This window comes from Capsicum annuum, chromosome 12 (genome assembly GCF_002878395.1).
Source record: "Capsicum annuum cultivar UCD-10X-F1 chromosome 12, UCD10Xv1.1, whole genome shotgun sequence".
NCBI classification, from domain to species: domain Eukaryota; kingdom Viridiplantae; phylum Streptophyta; class Magnoliopsida; order Solanales; family Solanaceae; genus Capsicum; species Capsicum annuum.
The window spans coordinates 77,661,826-77,684,478 of NC_061122.1; positions in this window are offsets into that span (position 1 = coordinate 77,661,826).

Here is a 22,653-nt window from a genome sequence, read left to right on the forward strand (position 1 = left end):
CTATGCATTTAGAGTTGACCTAGTATCTCTTCCTATCTAGCTCATGTCTTATTTTGGATTTGGAGATAGATTTTGATCCTTTTTGGACTATCATGGTTCTTTTGACAATCACATTGTATTTAGTAGTTCTTGCACCGTGACATCAAGTTTTGGGATATTCTTATTTTTGGTTATGTACTTTCGCTATTATCATATTTGTGTGGTTTATCTATGTTCTAGGAGTCTTGCCTTGGGTTTTGGTATTGTCTTCTTATTTCATATCAGTTTGCGTGATAGACTTACTTGTCAAGACTTTCCTCGACAAGTGACATCATGACCCTTGGATTTTGAGTCATGAAAAATTGGTATTAGAGAATCCAAGTTTTATTGGTCTCATAAGTGTAAGAACATGGTGTCTAGTTGTATCACCCCATAAAATTCTCTCCTATTCTGAGCCTTAGAGCATGTTCAGTAAAGCATAAATCTAGTCCTAAAAGTTTTAGAAGTGCATTCCCAAGTGAAATAGTTTGAACCATGTAGAATTCGTTAATATCGACTTTTTTTTCATGTAGGGAATTGAATAATCTTTCCATCGATACCAAATTTTCCTAAATCTGACACTCGGGCGAAGAGTTAGAGCCATTTTAGTGAGGCAGTGTGCCACCTGGCACTTTAGTGTGTTGCGGAGCCAGCCAAAATGGCAATTGTCAAATTTCAGTGAGCCTCCATGATTTCTTTCGTGTCGTAGTGCTTTTCTAGTTAGCAACTAAGGTGGCAAAGAAATTTCCACCGCGTCGCGCCGTTAAGCAGTTTCCCAATTGCCCAATTTTCAGTGAGCTGGCGCAATTATGGCGCATCACGCCAGCATGAAAAATTGGGATTCTTCCAGTTTTGGATTCTAATTCCAAGGGCTTTTTGGTCCTTTCTCATTCTTTTTCAGCCCCTATATATACTCGATAAAAGGCTCTCAACCTCATTTCCCATCGTTAACATCAAAACTAGGGTTTTACAAAATCAAAACCCTTATTTTTTCTTCAAGTAAATTCAATAGAGATCAAGAGAAATCAAGAAATCAAGAATCTTTCCAAGGGCTTTCAAGAAAAGAGTTTCCCCAAGGTATGTAGATATTGATTCTTGGGTCCCTTTCATCCAAGAAGCTCAAGAATCTTTTTTCTAAAATTCAAAGATCTTGTGTTTATAGGTCTTAATGATTAATGTGAGTTGAAATTGATGTTCCTGCTATGATTGAGTTGTGATTCATGATGTTTACAAGGTTATCAAGCTTTGACCTTAGTATGTGATACTCATGTGATGTTCACGATAAATCCTCTTCAAGTTGCTTGTTAGATGATGTGTTTATGTCAATTAAGTGTAGAAATAGTTGAATAAGCAAAGCATACTCCCCATATGTTTGATAAAATGCTTATGTGAGGAAATTAGGGCCATTATAGAATGTTGATTAGGAAACCCCCAATTGTGTGCAGGTCCATGCATGCCTAGTGTTTGTTGAAAAGCCTTAGTGAACGAGTTAAGACATAATAGTATAAAATTACTCAATTTCATGCTCTTTGATATATGCTAAGCTTCTAATATATGCCAAATGCTTGACAAGTAAATTGTGACATGATAGTATGAAGTTTCTCCAATCATGTATTATCCGATACATGCCATGACTAACCTACGTGCGAAGTATTTGATGCAAGACCGTGTTGAATGGAGTATTATCCAATAGCATGTTCCCCCTACGCTATTACATGTTTATGATTCCTAAATGCTTGAAGAGATGCTTTAGTGATTGTGATAATGAATGAATGACCGTGGTTATGACTAGTCAAGAATGGTTATGTTTTACTTTTATGTTATCGAGTCCTGGGGGTATTCGTACCCAATAATTTAGCTGTTGTCTAGATCCTGTGTCAGTTTTTATGATAATCCCAGTTGGGCGATGATTCTCAGAACTTAGTGAATTATAGAACTCTGTATCCTCAGACAGATACAGGACTTAAGAAATCTTAGTAATCTCAATAATCTCCGTGATCTCAGTATCACTAGTAATCTAGCCTCAGTTTTGTACACAACTCAGATCCAGTAGTAGTTAATTGTTCATTTCTAATCCCTGTAGTAAATGAGTACTCTATTAAAACTATGTATCGTCAGCCAGATACCATGATTCAGTAGTATTCCTTCAGAAATGGAACCAAGTGAATTCATCTTAACTCAGTCAGATCATTTGAGAAACGTGAATAGTATCAGATTTAGTTCAGTTGTGTTTAGTTGAGAATTTAGTTCAGAGTTTTTCAATTGGGAGTAGGAGCTAGCGGATTCTCGTCAGAGAGAAAGGCTGAGTCGTTAGGAGCAATCCCTGAACTCTAGAACTGCATAGCCAGCGCAGGATGCAGGAGTCACCGTCACTAAAGGCTATTACCCATAGAGAGAGGTTTGACTATTATATTGCCTTAGGATGACTTTTTGTGAGGGTCATCCACTAGAGAGGCTTGACCAGAGGGGTCTTTACCCATGGCACGGTATTGATACCTTTTTAGCTAGGGTTATAGGTTGGACCCCACCAGTGGGAGGTCGAGGCATGTCGGTTAGGTAACTACTTCTCATAGCTGTAGTTTCAGTATCAATCTTCAGAAATCCGTACTGTTAGATACAATTATCTATCTCAGTTAGGAACTAAGATAGTTCCATTAATTCATGGACCACCCATTAGATAGGCTAGGTCTCATAAACAGTTATTCAGTATCTTATCCAGAGATCACCTAATAGATAGGCTTGATCTCAGTTTCAGAATCAGTTGAGTAATCTCATTATCAGATCTAGAGATCACTCGATAGATAGGCCTGATCCCAGTCTTAGATTCAGTTGAGTATTCTTGTGTTTAGGTTTGAACATGATCATTTTATTATCATTAATAATAGATTTTGGAATCATCCGTTAGAGAGGTTGATCTCCGATTGAATCAGTCGAGAGCAGTGAGCTCAGAATTCAGTCATTGATATGAGTATATTCAGTTAATCAGTTCCAGTATTCTCAGATTTTGAGATCACTTATTAGATAAGACTGATCTCAACTTCAGTACTCAGTTATCAGTATTAGAAAATTTAGTGATTTAGTATCTCAGCATTAGTTGTGAGTTTAGATGACAGTAAAGTAGTACCCGAGTTTTAGTATTTAGAGTTGTGATGATTGTGATTATGGTTTGTGCATTCATGTGTGTGTTCTCATTCGGTACTCTCATGATTATTCAGTTAAGTAATTGTTCATGCATGAACCCTTGCATTTAGCCTTACCTCATTTGCATACTCGGTACATTCCCGTACTAACACATTTGCACTATGGTGTTTTTAATTGACACCGTAGGTTCAGAGGCACAAGATCCAGAGTTCCCTCAGCAGCTCAGTTCTAGTCAGCAGTAGTAGACATAGAAGTGAGTCCTTTTTATTTAAGGATGATCTTTGTTTTATTATTTCCTCATACTTTATTTATTTTCAGTAGACAGAGTTAGTTGGGGACATATCCCATTAACTCCACAGTTCAGATAGTTTAGAGACTTTTCGAACAAATGTATCAGAATATGATTTTCAGTTTTTGAGTACTTTTAGATGTTTTAAACCTTATCGCCAATTTTTGTATTTATTATCTATATTATATAGTTTTCAAGTACAAATATCAGTAGAGGGTTGGCTTATGGTCCTTCGAGATCATGAGCACCGTGTGACGTTTCGGTTCCAGAAAATCGGGTCGTTACACTAGTAGAGTCTCGCAGATCGATATATATACGTACATATTTAGCTTCGAAAGGCTATAAGATATCCTTAATAAACTTTGCTTATTTCATTCTATATCATACAGATCTTTCCATACCTTGTTCTCTAAATAATATTCACTCTTTTTTGCATAGAATGTGAGGAGGACTAGATACCGTGAGGCTAGAGGTATGGAGCTATCATTCGAGTAGAGAGCTTAGTTTAGAGGGTAAGTTATGAGCCGTGGATGGGCTCAACGTAGTGGATGGGCATGAGGATCTTTCTTATCCAGAGGTAGTACTAGAGGATTCTTCATTGAGCCTCGAGCATGCTAGAAATATAGGGCCAACTCTAATCATTCCTCCTACCCTAGTATTAAAGGGCTTGTTGATTTGCTTGCTAAACCATTTGAAAGGTGTTCCTTTTAGTGCACCTGATGTTCCTTCAGCTGTCTGTGCCTGAGTTTCCCTATGATGTTCCTTTGATTTTAAGTGTGGATCCTCTAATAGTTCAACATCTGCTTATGGTACTCCAAAAACTTCAAGTATTGTTCCTTTTTCTGTGTCATCATCTAAGTACGGTATTTTGAGATCAGGAGTTCAACCTTCTTCTATGTTACCTCCTCAGGTGGGATCTCACCAAGCTAGATTAACTATGCTTCCTATTATTGTGAGTATAATTATTATTCTAAGGATCATAGGAGGTTTTAAAGATTTAGTCGATGGGTCCATTTAGGTTAAGTGGTGCTGTAGGAGAGGATGCCTATTAGTTCTTGGTTGATTGTCTTGAAAAGTTGCATAACCTTGGTTCTCTTGAATTATATGGGGTTGATTCTAGTGTTAGTCTCCTTTTCACTAACACATTTGAGTCGAGATCTAAGTTTGAGCTCATTTTGTTGAAGTTATTGTTGTGGATCTAAGCCTTGGCCGGTTGTGTTGTTATTGTTGTGGTCTTGGCCGTGTGATGTTGGCCTTGTTGTTGTTGGGGTTGGGCATTGGATTGTTGTGTTCTTGGTGATTGTTGTTTTTGTTCTTGATGTTCTTCACAACCTTCATACCTTGTTAAAAAAAGTTAATGTTACATCTCAAAAGGCGATGGGAAAAAAGTGAAGTACTTGTTAGTCTTGAAACACTTATAATCACTCAAGACTTGTCAATCACTTCCAACCACTTTCCATGTTTTGGGGGACCATGTTTTATGAAAATAGTACAAGAAAGTCAAGTCTTTAATTTTTTAATTTTAAAGAGGATTTCAAAACTTGTTTCCCTCCTAAACCAAATCCCCTCAATTCCAAATAACAAATTGACCAAGACGTAACCAATACGTGACTGCCACATCACCAATTACTGTTCACATGACAATTTTAGGCTCAAATTTTGATTTCTTAGTTTTTAATCTTTGTTTTAGTTGTATTTTGTTGATTCTATTGCTAATTAACAAATTAATAACTGTCTACTAGGTTGTAAGTTAAATTTGGGTTTGTTTAATTCGTGTCTACGTTTCTTTGACTGCTTTTATCTTTTTGATATTCATTGTAGATTTTTGATTGAAGTATGTACATAATTTTTTTTAAGTCGTTGCCAGCAAAAGTCTATTCCGACCTTAAGCCACAATTAGGACCAAGTAACCTCATTGGAGTATAAATGGTGTACTAACACTTGTGAGACCATTTAAGTGATACTTGGAAAAGTGTGAGTTTGAGAGTTTGTGAGGTTCATTTTTGCTAACCTTAACTTATTGTTTTTTGTGTTTTGTGTAGCATTTCTTTGTTAGGTACATGGCTTTGGGTGAAGGTAGTCCAAGAACTTTGGGAGAGGTAAATATGGATGCCTTAATGCCGGCCATAATGGGGGTAAAACATGATCTTAGTAGTCAAATAGAGAAGATAGAGGGATGGATAAAAGGGATGGAAGGTTTTTTCTCTAGTTGAATGGATACCTTAGAAGTTCGTCTAATTCCAACCATTCAAGTCCTAAAAACTACCATGCCTCATCTAGTCGACATGCTATCAACACCTCCCCTGCTATAACTCCGGATACACTTCACTAAATGTTCAACCCACCTAGACAAGTGCACGAGTCCGTTAACCAAATCCCTACTTATCCCAATAATTAAAACCAAGTCCACCTAGAAGCTTCACAAAATTGATACCACATTGAAATATCGAAAGCACCCCTAAACCTTAACTAACCTATCCAAATTGATGATGTGGAGGGTAAGGGTTCTTATGGAGGTGAGCATTTAGATAAAGTGGCTCTCTTCATGGAATTGGTGCACAATAGAAGAGAAGCTTATGATGGAGGGCATAGGGGCCAAAGGGGAAAGTTTAGTTCGGATCCTCATGGTAGAGACAACTTGGGACACCGACCTCATGTTCAAAAAGGTATAAGGGGCCAAGGAGGCAATTGTGAGTAGAGACACGGGTCTCAACTCCATCAAGATCACTCTTTTTACTTTTAAGGGAACTAGTGACCCCTCTATCTATCTTGATTGGGAGTTCCAATTTAATTAGATTTTCCAACTTAATGAGTTAACTTCCCCCAAAAAAGTCATGCATGCGATTGCTCAATTTGAAGGATATGCATCTACTTGGTGGGAGACAAAACAGTTATAAAGAGTAAGGAATGTCAATATTGACCTTCCGGATTGGGATGAATTGAAAGCTCTTATGAGATAGATATATGTCACAGAGAGGTACAAACAAGAGCAATTAATAGGCTCTACAATTTGAGGCAAGGATCTAGAAGTGTAGAGGAGTATTATGATGAGTTTCAAAACTTGATCCTTTATCTTGATATTATTGAACCTCCAAATCATTTCCTAGCTCAATTCAGAGTGGATTATTCTATGAAGTTGTTTCTCAACTAGTTTTCTACAAGTTTGACCAAATTGAGGACCTTGTTAAAGCGGCCATTGAAGTTGAAAGAAATAATCATGCCAAGAAGACCTTCGGATGGAACAAGCCTAAGGACTTATACAAGTCCTTAGAGAAGAGACTGATTGATAGGATCATTCATAGATATCCACCATGGCTTGAAGGTAACCCATCCTCTACTCCTAATCCTAAAGGTATTTTTTGTTTTAAATGTTAAGGTTGGGGTCACAAAGCTAGTGAGTGACCAAACCAAAAGAACATTGTGTTGGTGGAGGGAGATCCTTACTTTGTTGCTGGTAAAGTGACTATAAATGATGTTAGTGAGGAAATACCTCAAGAGAATGATGACAATGGTGATGAAGCCGAGATAGTAGTGGAACAAAAAGACATTAGTGTGCCTTGCGGGTTGATGATGAGAGTTCCTCATAACGATATTTGGACCGAGGAAGCAGAGGTCTTGAACTTTAACCTTTTGATGAGGAAGGATCCGGATGTTGGAGGTGAAGCATTTCGAGTTCAAGATGAAGAACTTGGTGTCCAAACCAATAACTTGTTATTCACCACATTTGGCACTAGCATTGTGCCAAGTTCCAAGCCAAGAGCAAGATCTAGTCTTCACTCCAAAGGTATGTTTCGAGCCCCTCTTGTTTCTTGTCAGACTTATGTGGGTAGACAAGTTGTTTCTTCTTTAGGGTATTCGGGTTTTTGTGATTGGAAGGGTATTCTATTCCCTAAGACTCCTTGGTTTATGAAGTGTGTGAAACCTTGGTTTGATACTATAGTTTATTATGCTAACATTAACCCTCATGCCATGAGGAATGTTGTTTTCTTGTGTCTCCTATTGTTTTGCAAGTTTCGAATTTGAGGTCAAATTCTTTTCAAGAAGGGGAGAATGATATAGATCAAAGAGTCATCTTAGCTCTCGAGGACATAATTAGAAGCCAATGCATAAATACTCGAGATCGGGTGGCTTCCCAACTAAGAGAAGAAGCTTTGAAGTGTGGAGAACAAGTCCCAACACTCCAAAGCCATCCGTATGCATATTCCAAGGCCGCTTCATTGTAATGGGCTCATTAAGGACCTTTTGGTCATTTTGTGTAATAGCTAGCTAAGACTATAAGTAGTACCTTTTAGGTCATTTTTCAATAACTTTGATGAATATTGTGAGAATACTCTTTGAGTATTTATGCAAGTGGAGATATCACTTGTCACAAGTGTGGATATCACTTGTGTTGGTACTAGTTTAGAAACGATGGTTGCTTGGGGATTCTGGTTCCCTTGAGTTCTTTGTAAGAACTTGGTATTACTTGTGTGAATATTTGGGTCTTTATGTTTGATACACACTTAGGTTCATAGTGTTTATACATTTGTATGTCAAGTTATCTATCTATCTATCCATTTTATTATTGTTAGTGCTCACTCTCGGCTTTGCGTGTGTGAACCAGAGAGCTTGTTATATTGTTGTAATCTATTTGTTAGTTTGTTGGTTGGCTGAAATAGATTTTGAACACCTTGATATCTTGTTGTTCTTTTTTTTTTTGTAGTATTGTTGTTGAAGCCAAGACAAGGTCTCACTTGGTCGTCGGGTTTACCTTGTTGTTAGTGGACTATTTTTCTACCACTTTTATGTGTTCTGTAGATCGATTTGTATCATTAGGATGAATGAGTCTATTCTTTGAGAGTTTCAGGGAAGCATCAAGAGGGTGCTCTGCCAGGGCAAGTTCATAGGTCACACTCCTCATAGTAGATATTCTAGAGGCTTCCACGGGTATCATGGCAGACAATGCAGGCAGCCTTGTAGGGTTCAGGTAGTGGGTCTTCTATTTCAGCAGCTTCGGGTGGTCGTTCTAGCTCAGCCATACCTCCTCATATTAAGTCAGGCCGTATTGGCTGCTATGTGTGTGATGAGGTTGGCCATTTGTCCAAGGACTATCCCCCATAAAGAAAAATATACTCCCAAAAGGATTAATATGGTGCACATACCTCTTTTTGGGGAGCATAATTATAATTTGCCAAAAGTGTAGTCCACCATAATAAGGACTTGGATCATTAAGATAAGATTTGCAGCCACCAAACTCATATTCATTCCATGATGCCATAGTAACAAGTAGACAAAAATTATCCACCTAACACAACAAATAAAAGAAAATCACAAACACATATTCACAAGTTTGAATAAAAGAAAGTAAGCTAAAATTCCAAACTAACTCAATACGCCAAACTATTCTCCGACGACGACACCATTTTTGATTTCACTCAGATTGCACTCTTGAATAGGTGTACCACAAGTTGTCTATATATTTACCAAACAAATAGTTGGGGTTGAATCTACAGGGAAGAATGTACAGTGATCGAGTATGCTTGAAATAAAAGTAACTTGCTAAATTCAAACCTAAGATACAAGTATTTTGGGGGGTTTTGATGATAAAAGTGAAACATAAATAAAATTAATGTAAAATATGAACAAGTGATCAATGGCTATCACAACGATGGAAAATGAGGCGTACGACATGGGGATTCAAATCTGTCAATGAGATATTATATTTAACCAATTGCACTCAAATTATTCATGGATCTAGTAAATTAGCCTTGGATTCAATATCACCCACTAATGTCTGTCAACCATTGAGGGTTTAGTCCTAACTTATTCTATCAAACAAAGCTTTGAAGTATGATGTACAAAACTAATTTTAGGCTACTTTAGGATTTGACTATGTCTAGCATCAAATTCCATAAGATAGGTTATACGACCTAAATCATGCTAAATTATTCTTTCCCAACCTCAATTATCTCTATCAAGCATTAATTGAGGTAGATGGGAAACACCCACTCCAATATCCTCTTTCGAGCACAACTAGAGTAGGAATGGTGGAACATGAGATTAATTTAGATAAACAAAACTTGTTCTCAAGTAAAGAGTAATCGATCAACATAAAAGAATAAGACAAAAATAAAACTCCAAATTTAATATTCATGTATTGGATTATGTCTAACAACAACACTCAAATACCAAAGTCATGTTACACCCAAAAAATCTACACGAAACAAGGAAGAAGAAAGTTTTAAGGATTTAATAATACGATACTTCAATCTTCAATTCCAAGGGTGTTGGGTCAAGAACCCTAGCATCCAATGATTTAGATTATGCCAAAGATGTGTTCGAATGGCTTGGAATTGAGTATTTGATGAATTAGGATCCAAAAACATGAAATTTTTATCACTGCCCCTGAAATTGTGCCCGATGAGTTCTTAAGCAATAATGTGGTCTCTTATGTGACTTCTTTGGCTAGCTTGACCAGTCACTTATGCTAAATATCTAGTCGCTTAATTGACTCCTTTGACTGGCTTGACCAGTCACTTACTCTATATATATAGTCGCTTACGCAACCCCTTTGACCATCTGACCCCTCGCTTGTAATACATATGGTAGCTTACGTGATACCTTTGACTGTTTGACCAGTCTATTATGGAATCCTCAAACCGCTTAAGCGATATCTGAGGGTTGTTTTTGAGAATCTTCTTCGGGATTTTTCCTTTTCAATTTTTTCCCATTTTAGCTTTGACTTCTCTCATTTTCATTAGAATTCCTTGAAAAGGTAAAAAGTACCATAACTAGTACAATTCATAAAATAATTATTCTCATATTATCGACCAACAATATTAAATCATAAGACAAGAGATATCAATGAGTGGAAAAATTGCCCTTCATCATAGAGGTTCTACTGGAGGTGTGGGAGGCAGAGGTAGTGGTGCCCGTGGTTGTCACGACCCGAGACCACCCCTTGTTGTAACACGGTGATTAGAACCACAAGTGATCCCAAGCTAACCCATGAACTGGCGTGATACTTGATCAACTAATTTAGAATATATAAAAAAGCTGAGTTTGTTTTGCGGAATCTTAATCATGACATAATCTAGATAAATAAAATGCTGATAAAGTTTACAACTTCGTAAAACTGAAGAGAGAATTGGAATTTGCATTTCATGACTCTGACTGACTATCTATGAAGCCTCTACTATACTAAGTATGGATAGCTAGGACATGAGTCAAACTACCACTAATCAATACACATGAATAATCAAAATAAAGTATATAAGCTACAACTGACTGGAGTCTTCAAAATAGGAGAACCCATCACCTATTGGGTGAAAGCTGCAATTGTCTGATTATGATGTGTAGGCTACAACTATTGCCTACATTATGAGACAATGTAGCACACAGACATATATGCGGATCAGTACTTTGGAATGTACTGAGTAAGTGGGGGTGAATTCATTAAGTAAAACTGATAATATACAAAATCATAAAACATACATGCTAAGGTGCAAGTAGACTCGCCAAGAGAATGAAATAAATTGAAAGCTGAGGTATCTTAAAACACGAGTAACAAACATGATCCGATAAGCTGGTGAATCGCTACACTTATTTTCTTAAAATCTTTACTTTTGTAGAATAAGTAGAACTAAAGCCGGAAAGCGGTAAAACATGAATGATGTATGTAAATCTCAGGTAAAGCCGAACATGATATAAAATTAATCTAAGGATCATGTAAGGACGTTGATCATGAAAACATCACATGTAGCATCTGAGAATGCATTACCAAGCATAAGCATGTTTCAGAGATAATTTGTAATCTGAATGATTGAAATCTTTATAACTGAATAACTGAAAATCTATACACTTTGTCAAGCAAACCTCAGCTAATATACACTGAATACTGACTAAAACTGTGGGAGGTATCATGTAGAAGACATGCCCTAATATGAGCTAATCGGGGTACAATCTGTAACCTCAGTTGGAAGGGTGTTAGTACCATGCCATGGGTACTAATACTGGCTATGTGGATCCACTAAATTGGTGTCCCAAAGGACCAGGTTGTCAAGCCTAAACTGACGGGTGACCTCTGAAAGGAAGTCAAGCCTAAATTGAAGGGTGACCCCTCATATCCTACACTAGCTACGTATTTTTGGAATACAGGGACTACTACTAATGACTCTGCCTAACTGACGGGGAGGCCGCCTCCCTGTATTCGCTCGGTGCTAAATCCTACTCCCAACTGAACTAACACTGATACTGAACTGAACTGAATTTCAGTGAATATAACAATTGACATTGTAGATCATGATCATAACAACTGAGTGAATGGTAATATTCATGGTTTAATTGAAATCATTACTTGAAAGATCTGAAATCATGTAAAACACGTAGGTTTTTGGTGTTCATGACTGCCAACACAGAATGCCCATAAAGCACGATATCAACACTTAAAATTATAGTATGGGAATCATGGTTCAAAGACCTAAAACATGAACATTCCATCAAATATGTGAGAATCATGAACTTGAACATGGGAATGTCGTAATGTGAGGAAACAACAGGATTACATGGCTAAATTCATAATTCAACACTACGACATGAAATTCAATTGGATATGTCATGGGAAATTGACACTTGAAACATGAGATAACCTAACTTTTCATGGAATCATACATGGATATGAATTGAGTTCAAACTACTAAGGAAAAACATGAATCAAATTCATCTTGAACATGTGAAATTTCATAACAAAGGAAAAACTCATACTTTAATCAAAATAATGAAATTCAAAACCATATATCAAAATTATAGTTTAAAACATGAATAAGTACAACTCTTATTCTCTTTAGTCCTTAAATCCCATGATAATACTATGTTTTCAACACATGAGGATTTGGGAATGAGCCCTAACTTAAAACATATAAATTCAACTTGAAATTCATACTTTTAGGCACAAGGATGAAAGATTAACCTTGTTCAAAACCCCACATACCTTAATTGATGAATTCTTGAAGAAATCTTGAAATTGAAGATTGAATCCTTGGGACTTGAATGATGAACTTGTGAAAGAAACCCTATTCTTGACATTTCTTAAAGATTTCTTAAACTTGGGAGTTGAACTCTCGGATTCTTGAAGAGATCTTGAATTTGAAACTTAAATCCTTTTGTTCTTTAGAGGAAATGATTGGATTATTGTTCTTGGGAAAGAGGAGGGTTTTTTCGTGAGTTGATTTGAAGAACATGGGCAAATAATGCCCTTTTGGGTGTTATAATTCGTTCCTTGGACGTTTGGGGTAAAGGGGAAAGAACCAAAGTGCCTCTTGATCCTTAAGATGCCGAAACAGTGAAGGAATAGACCGCACAACATGCCCTCTAGTCTAGGGGAGTAGTCCCCGCTCCACGCACCTTATCCTGAGTGACTAACCCCCGTAACGCGGGCTGATCACCTCTAACGAAAAAGGCCACAACTTTTCACCCGGGTATCGAATTAACGCAAAATTGGTATCGTTGGAAAGATAACTCAATTATCTATTATTTTGTAGGTATTGAGCTAAGAAACTCCACATATATAAAATTTTATGCACGTTCAAAGTAGACCCTTGTAGAATCGAATACAAAGATTTGGCTGAGTCAATGGCTCTGAGCTCAAGTTTTCTCTAAGTGATTCCCATGAACATTTTTCACCTTATAAGAACTTCATACACTAGGATAAGATCATCAAACATGTATTCACATACAAATCATGGAATTAGAGTTTACACATGTAGCAACGACGGTTCAAAGTTAAGCTCAAAAATATGGGGTGTTGCATTATCTACCGCTTGGATTCATTTATCCTCGAGTGATGGATAGGAACTTGTTGAATACTTAGAAGAATGGAATAATGTACACATGACATGCCTGATGATGAAGGATATAGTTGAGCTAAAGCATTATAACTTTATTATGAAACTGCTTCCTGAGCTAACTTGACTTTACTTACTATAAGGAGCTGATTCAGGCTGAGAGTTTACAACTCACTTGAAATGTTCATGATACAATCATGCTTATAGAATGGAGATGTGATAACTTATGTAATCATGAATTATGAGATAACGAGACTAAGATCGTACAAGCGATATTACACTATTTGAGTTGAAATACATGGAAAACTAAGATCATTCACTCAACATTTATGAACTGAATCGTGACTACATAGATGAATATGAAACATGATGCATGAACTGAAATAAATTTGTAACTTGCATGGACGTGAATGAATTTATTCATGGAATATCTATATTCATGAAGCCTTGGATAGACTAGATGTAAAGATGGAAAACCATAGGAACTTGTCTGTCTGACTGCTAAACTAAATTGTTGGCTATACAGACTGAATTATACTGAAAGATTATACTTAACTGGAGTATTTCTTCAACAATCTTCAAAGAAGTTCCAATAACATCAGGGAGAAAAGAATCTTGTTTGAATAAGATATCTGAGTAAGGTATCTTAATATGGATATAACTTTGGAACATGGAACATGGGCCTATGAAACATAAGCTAGGATATAATTGTTATGCCTTAGACAATGTATCTACCCAATTCAAAATTAGCCTTGCTCCATTAATACTCGCATGGGTACATATAACTACTCTAGACAAAGTTTGAGTTGAACTGCACATTCTCACTATGTTCGAGCCTAACTCGAAATCACATGGTACTACACAGAGCACCATAATACTAGTTTGAACTATGAATTCAATACCCCAAGCGTGTTTCACATATTTCATCTCATGAATAATTCTTATTACCATTTTAATAACTATATTCAACCTCTTACTAAGAATTTACTAACGCACAATGCATTCTTCCACTTATATACCAACTTGACATTCTAGCCTATCATTATAACCACATATGAACTTCTAAAAAACCATAAAAGCATCTTTCTCATATTATCTAAACCTCTATCAAAAACAACTTTCTTGCAATATTCTTAAGAAGACACACATGGAATTCTCAACTAACCATGACATATATCAAAAGTTCTACCTCAATCATCCTTCATGCTTATAGCCTGAGATACAACAAGCATGTAACAATCTTTACCCAAAATGAGACGTTTACTCTCTCCCATCTAAATAATTACTTATCACTACTATGATTACATAAGGTAAGGTCACTGAAAGGTTAGAACATGAGGACCTAAAACATAAAAAATACTATGCATAACTTGGACACTTAACTGAGGCATGGGGAATAGAGTATTAAAAGCATGAATTCATTAGAGACATCAAAACTAGGACATAGATAACATGATTTGAATTTTGCTGATCATTAAGAGTGTAGCATGAGTACCTGGAACTGGACATTCCTCAAAGCATGAGTAAATGAGTCATGAGCTGTATGACTTGACTTTGGAGTTCATAAATTCATGGAATATGATTCGTATTGCTGAGTGAACTAGAACTCCTCATACTAGGAATTGAAAACGTATATGATTCTATGGAATGTGCATGAATATGAGCTATGATCATAGAGATTACTTGTAAGGCATGAGTAGATATCATGATGACTGAAGTACAAAACCTTGCACTGAGATAAGAATGGGTTGGGCATCTTCCTCCATAGTGTTGTTCTATAACACACTAGTATCACTACTAGAATCTGAGAGCCTGACTTGATTACTTGTTCTATCATCTCCCCCTTAGCTTTAAGCTATCATTCTGAGTCTGTGGGATACTTCAATAAACTCTAAACTGAACTGCAACCATTTTACTCTAGAGTTTAAGGTATAATAATACACATATATAATAAACTCACCCTGAAAGACTACACCTAAAAGTGTAAAAGCCACTGCTAGTACTTTCCTCTAAATTCACAGCATCTAGAATTTCATATCTTCTTTCTATTAGCTCATTCATCAAAGATTCAACTTAGATTCTAACACATAACATGGATATTCACAAACTCTTAATGAACCATACTATTTCCATCATAGCCTACTAGTATCACATCTCTAAACTGATATTTTTCCCTAAACCATGAAAATTACCATTACACTTGAACATACCTTACATCAGTAATATATAATTTCGTATAAATATACATAAATTCTTGCATACATTTTTTCAAGCCTTCTGGTTCACCTTTCATATAACTAGCCCTACGGATACATAACCTACTAAATTCAGATAAACACTATGCCCACTTTACTACTGCTAAACTTCTGGGTTCGTGTTTCTAACTCTAGATCACATGCTATCATAGGATTCTAGGAAGATATCTGAGGGCGCATCTAACTTTGTCTTAGTGCATGATTTTCATAAACATGAATGAAATCTTTCAAACTTTAGAACTTAAAAGCACTGATGGGATACTTTTGAGCCTACATACAATCCCATAACGGTCTATGGGACTATCTGAGAAAAATTTATCTGTAAGGATTTAAGCTGGCTATTTCTGTTGCCTTAAGAATGAGTCAGAGATGGTACATGATTTATGTAAGAATCTGCATAAGTTCCTTATTGAAAATTTCTATTGCATGATCTAAGACATAAAAGAAGGGAAATATTTCTTAGATGCCCTGTAGCCTCTCGAAGAGAAGTACAGACGTCTCTGTTTCATTCCATAAGACTACTAGACATGGCTTCATAGACACCCTAGGACACTTGACTCTGTTCTCTAATACCAAGTTTGTCACGACCCAAGACTACCCCTAGTCATAACACGGTGTTTAGAACCATAAGCCATCCCAAGGTAACCCATGAACTAGCGTGATACTTGATCAACTGATTTAGGATATATAAAATAGCTGAGTTTGTTGTGTGGAATCATATTCATGACATAATCTGGATAAGTAAAATACTAATAAAGTTTACAACCTGGTAAAACTAAAGAGAGAACTGAAATTTACATTTCATGACTCTGACTGACTATCTATAACGCCTCTACTATACTGACTATAGATAGTTGGGACTTGACTCCAACTACCACTAATCAATACACATGAATAATCAAAATAAAGAACATAAACTATAACTGACTGGAGTCTTCAAAATAGTATAACTCATTACCTGCTGGATAGAAGTTATAACTGTCTGATTATGATGTGTAGGCTATAATTGGTACCTACATTATAAGACAATGTAGCACATAGACATATATGTGGATCAGTACTTTGGAATATACTGAGTAAGTGGGGGTGAATGCATTAGGTAAAACTAATAAATAGAAAATCATAAAATATGCATGCTAAGTGCAAGTAGACATGCCAAGAGACTAAAATAAACTAAAAGCTGAGGTATCTTAAAACATGAGTAAGAAACACGATCTGATAAGCTGGTGAATCGCTACACTTATTTTCTTAAAATCCTTACTTTTATACAATAAGTAGAACTGAAGCTGGGAAGCGGTAAAATATGAATACTATATGGAATTCTCAGGTAAAGCTGAACATGCTGTAAAACTAAACTAATGGTCATGTAAGGACGCTGATCATGAAAATATGACATGTAACATCTGAGAATGCAATATCAAGCATAAACATATTTCAACAATAATTTGTAATCTGAATGATTAAAATCTATATAACTAAATAACTGAAAATCTGTACATTTTGTCAAACAAACCTTAGCTGATATACACTGAAGGGGATACTTGTTCTTGACTGTCACCTTGTTCAACTGCCTATAGTCAATGCACATTCGAAGGGAACCATCCTTCTTTCGCACAAACAACACTGGTGCACCCCATAGGGATACACTAGGATAATTAAACCCCTTATCCAGAAGATCCTTAAGTTTTTCCTTGAGTTCTCTCAACTCAGATAGAGCTATTTTATACGGAGGAATAGAAATTGGATGAGTGTCCGAAACTAGGTCAATACTAAACTCTACTTCCCTATCTGGAGAAACACCAAGAAGATCATTCAGAAAGACCTATGGAAACCCATTAACCACTAGAACTGACTGGAAAGAAGGATATTCCGAGTTAGAATCTTTCACCCAGACTAAGTGATAAAGACAACCTTAAGAGATTAACCTTCGAGCTTTAAGATAACAAATAAATATCCCCCTAGGAGTGAAAGAACCACCCTCCTATTCAATAACTGGTACAAGGGAACCTAAAGATAACCCTATTAGTCTGACAATCTAAGGATGTGTAACAAAAATGTAATCAATCCATCCCTAGAATAACATCAAAATCCACTATACCCAACTCAAACAGGTCCATCAAGGTCTGCTTGCCACCAACAGAAACCACATATCCCTTATAGACTGTCTTAGTAATATACAAGTCACCTACTGAGGTAGAAATAGAAAAAGGATCTAAAATAACTTTCGGATTGAAACCAAAAGATACAGCCAGATAAGGATTCATATAAGAGAGAGTAGACCTCGGGTCAAGCAAATAATATATGTCATGAGATAAAAACTGTAACATTCCAGTAACGACATCAGGTGATACCTCAAATTCCTATTGGGACACTAAAATATAAAACTTGTTTCGACCAATAATAGAACCAGGAGCTGTAACAAAAGTAGATGCAACACCACCAGGTGTAGGAGCAGAAGATGAAGCCAAAAGAATCTTATTCGCCCCATAGCAACCTTATTAATCAAACAATCCTAAGCTGATAGCCTTTCTAGCCATACTTAAAGCATTTGTCCATTCCTTCATCGCAATAACCCTGATTAGGACGACCACAGAACCGACAAGAAGAGCATAAAGAAACTTACTAACCTCTGCTTTCCTGAGATTAGGCAACCTGTGCCCAAAAATTGTCACCACCATGATGATACTTGTTTCCCAATTGGTAAGGAGAACTAGAGAAAATAAGGAACCATTACTCCCCCACTTGTTTTTCTGGAATTACCACCATCTCGTCCACCCTGAGACTAAGCACCTCCCAGGTAAAAAAACTTGCTCCTGTTATTATGCCTATGCCCAAAATCTACTTGCTTTCTCTTTTTATCCTCCACTTGTTGCATATGAACTGCCAACCTAGAGATGTCCATATCTTTAATCAGCAAGATAGTCTTTTTCTACAAAATCAAATCCTAATTTAACCTAGAAGCAAACTTCCCCATTCTTGCTCGTATGTCAGCAACTAAATCAGGAGCATACCTTGATAATTGATGAAACTTCAAAGCATATTCCTTAAAAGACATCCTTCCCTACTTGAGGCTCACAAAAACCTCCATCTTTGCTTCCCTCAACTCTTGGGGAAAGAACCGATCTAAGAAGAACTTAGAAAAAGTATCCATAAGACTGATTCTTCCAATCACCCCTAACCCTGACTCTCTTCTCATACCATTGATATGCAATATCTTTGAGCTGATAAGCTGCAAAGTTTACCCTTTCCTCATTGGTAGACTGCATTACCTAAAATATTTTTTCCATTTCATCCAAGAAGCCTTATGGATTCTCCCCCACCTTCACTCCAAAAAAGTATGAGCCCCCATCTTCATAAAGTGTCCAACCCTTCTGGCCTCAATAGACTAAGCACTAGTCACACTTCACTCAACCTGAGTAGCGACCATTTGAGCAATAACATGAATAAGATGACAGAATTTTGCATTAGTCACCTCGCCTTGAGGAGGACTAGTAGCGACCAGTAGAACTCTAGAACTATCAGGGATAGGACTATGAGATCGTAGATGAACCCCAGAAGTAGGATGCACCCCTTCAGCATTACCTGCAAATGAGATAGAAGATTTTTCTTGTATTCCAGATCTATGAGGCATGATCTTAAAAACGAACAAATAAGGATTTGAGAAGATTCAAGGAGTGAGACTCTAATCTTGAAAATAGAATACCAAGATAGTAAAACATTCCTAAATGCCTCGTAGCCTTTCCCTTATGAGTGTGGAGTGCTACACACCCCTAAAAAAGACTCTACTCAATATGACATTATGGATACTCAATTGATAATGAACCTTGGCTCTGATACCAACTTGATACGACCCAACTAAGGGCCTTGTCATAATAGGCATCCCAAGTTTGACTGACACTAAAGACCACCCCTATTGCCCAACCCAATATCTAGCTGCCTATTTTGAGTTAGATAAATTTTGAGCATGTAGCAAGATAGTGCAATAGCTCACATGAAGACTAGGATAAGATCACAACCTTGAACGACCCAACCGAGTCCAACCATCCCATACCAACAGTCCAACCATATAAAACCATACCAAAAAAAGGGCCATAAACCAAGCCATAATGAAAGACATTCCAAAATATAATATAATTAATCCCAAATAAAATAGGATGGAACAACTAACAATATCTTCCAATGATGTCAACCCTCCATCTTATTCCAATGCCAAGGACAACACCAATACCGATCCCGCCCATTCCAACCCATAGAAGTACCACAAAGCCTTTAATAAAAGAGTAATAAGATTTGGTTAGGATATGCCCCCAACCGTATCCAAAACCAATATCAAGCAATAAACTAAAATATCTAAAAATATCCATAACATCAAATGAAGCCTTCCTAAAGGATGGAAGCTCACCACTTTAGTCCAAATACTGATCCCTAAGTCAATCACTATGTAGGAAAAGTAAACAGCCGGTTCCTGCATAGCATGGGTATACTACCGTCAGTAGACGAGTTAGTGGGTGAATGTTAGCATAATCACAGGATAAGGATAAAATAATGCCATCTATAAAATCAAGTAAAACCATACATATGAACACAACCACATACACACACACACACACATATATATAACCATGCCTGGAAAGAGGACCAGGTTTAGCATGTCTTTAAAACCTTTACCTAGGTTGTGTAACTTTGCCGTCCTAAACTACCTACGGGCTATATGAGTTTATATCCCTTGCTGAAAAGACCCTAGTGCGTGTAACCATATGATTAGGGGAGAAAACTTGGGATGACTAGTACATCTCCCTAAATATAGTTTGACATCATGCACACGGTCATAAGACCAACCCCATATCGACAAATATGAGTTTCCAGTTTTGGTCCACCAGGGACCTCCATCTTTCACAACTCTACTATATATCTCGCCATTATTTCCCAACTAAAACCAATTTTCAAATAACCAAACCATTATCTGAAACACCCAAGATCTTTTCCTTGGAAAAATATTTGGTTTTGAGCATGATTACCAAGATACAATTGGACAAACCAATCGTACCCTTTTGATATGGGTCGTATCCAACCTCTTCTTCCCCTTTCATACCTTAATCATCCTAGGAAGGATAGTATATTATCCCATATATGCGTGGCCCTCCTCTCAATCATACCCTAACTATATGAGTTGTACCTAACATGATTATATGGGGTGAACTCTCAACTTGACTGGACTATTTTATAGACGGTTGGTGTATAAGAGTTAGGGGTTGAGTTGTACCATTTGGATATAACTCAAGGGTGTACACTCATACCCTTAATAGTATATGAGACCTAGGAGAAGTTTAGGGTACTAGTCAGGGTACCACTCGTACCCTAGGGTACAATTTCCTTAATGAGTTATATAGTGAGTTGTACCCCTGGCCAAGTCTAATTTTTAACTTTTAAAAGGGCCTTGTAGTCATTTACTACACCCTAATCCCTCTTACTATATATGTATATGTCCTCCTTGAGCATATTTTTAATGGATTTAACACCCTAAAATCTCTCTCTTAAACACTCTCAAAGTTTTTGGAACAAGATTGGAGGCTAGGGATTAGAGGGTGCTCATCTAGAAGATAAAGAGAAGTCAAGTTCTTAGTGAATCACCTTGTTTAAGTCATGTAATGCTCCCTCTTGTTAAATAAATCTAAATCCATGTATGCCTCACTTGGATTAGTAAGTGTACATGGTGGTTTTGAAATCAAAGGAAAAGGGTTTTGTTGCCTAATGATGAATAATGCTAATTCTTGCTTAGAATTGTGTTTATATATGTTATTAATGATGATTTACATATGTGGGTGCTTCTTGTATGTGGTTTAACATGAAGGTATTGAGTAAAACTAATTTTGATGATTTCTACTATGAAAATAGCCTTGTTAAAGATATGCACATATGGAGTTTATGAAAATATCTAAGTGAGTTGTCTAATCACATGTTGGTGATGTTTTGAACTAAAGAAATGGCCCAATGAGCATAAATGATTGATAAATAATATCATAAAGGTATTGTGATCCATGTATTGTATAATTGAATGACTTTGTTGAGCTAATGACTAATAAGGGGGTTAAAGCCTCTAAATATGAAAATAAACTTAATTTATGTGTTGAGCCTAAATGTGGTAAGAAGGTGATGAAATCTTGCTAATGAAATATAAATAGTTATATGGGTCTTGATGGCTATAAATTGAATTGATTTAAGATATTTAGTCAATTGAAGTGACTAGTGGATAAATGGTTCCATGACGGTCAAATGTGTATCTATGGAATTGGTCTAGTGAACATGAATGAGTCATGATAATAATATAATGATTATGAATGCTTTGTAAATGGTTGATAAGAACCTTGTTAATCTTATAATGGATTAGCTTATGGCTTTAAGTCAGGTGATAGCCCTATAAGTATAAATGGTTGATAATTGGTATTGTGTTGATGTTGTTAGCCATTTAATTAGTTAAATTATGACAATGTTGGTTTGATGGCTAAGAAAATAGGTTCAATTCCCTAAGTTTGAACTTAAAATTATGTGAGGAACTAAAGTGTGGCATGGAAATACTAATGAAGATTGAATGAGTTAGTAAAGGTCTTGATGACCGCCGATTGAATTGTATGGATGTTAATGTATGAACTAATGGGTCAAAAGTTCAAATGTCGACTAATAATGGAAATAAAATGACTAGTTGTTCGAGTCCCTAGTCTAAGGAAATGGCTTATGGTTCGTGTCCCTCACCCAATAAAATGACTAGTGGTTCGAGTCCCTAGTCCAATGATTTGGCTTGTGGTTTGATCCCTCGCCTAATGAAATGACTAGTGGTTTGTGTCCCTAGTCTAATAAAGTGGCTTATGGTTTAAATCCCTCTCCCAATGAAATGACTAGTGGTTCAAATCCCTATTCTAGTGAAATGGATTGTGGTTCGAGTCCCTTACCCAATGAAATGATTAGTGGTTCAAGTCCCTAGTCCAATAAAATTGCTTGTGTTTTGAGTCCCTCACCTAAAGGTAGTGGTTCAAGTCCCTAGTCCAATAAAAAGGCTTATATTTTGAGTCCCTCACCTAAAGGTATCTTTTGAGGTTAAAATACCTCATCTAATGAATGACTAGTGGTTGAG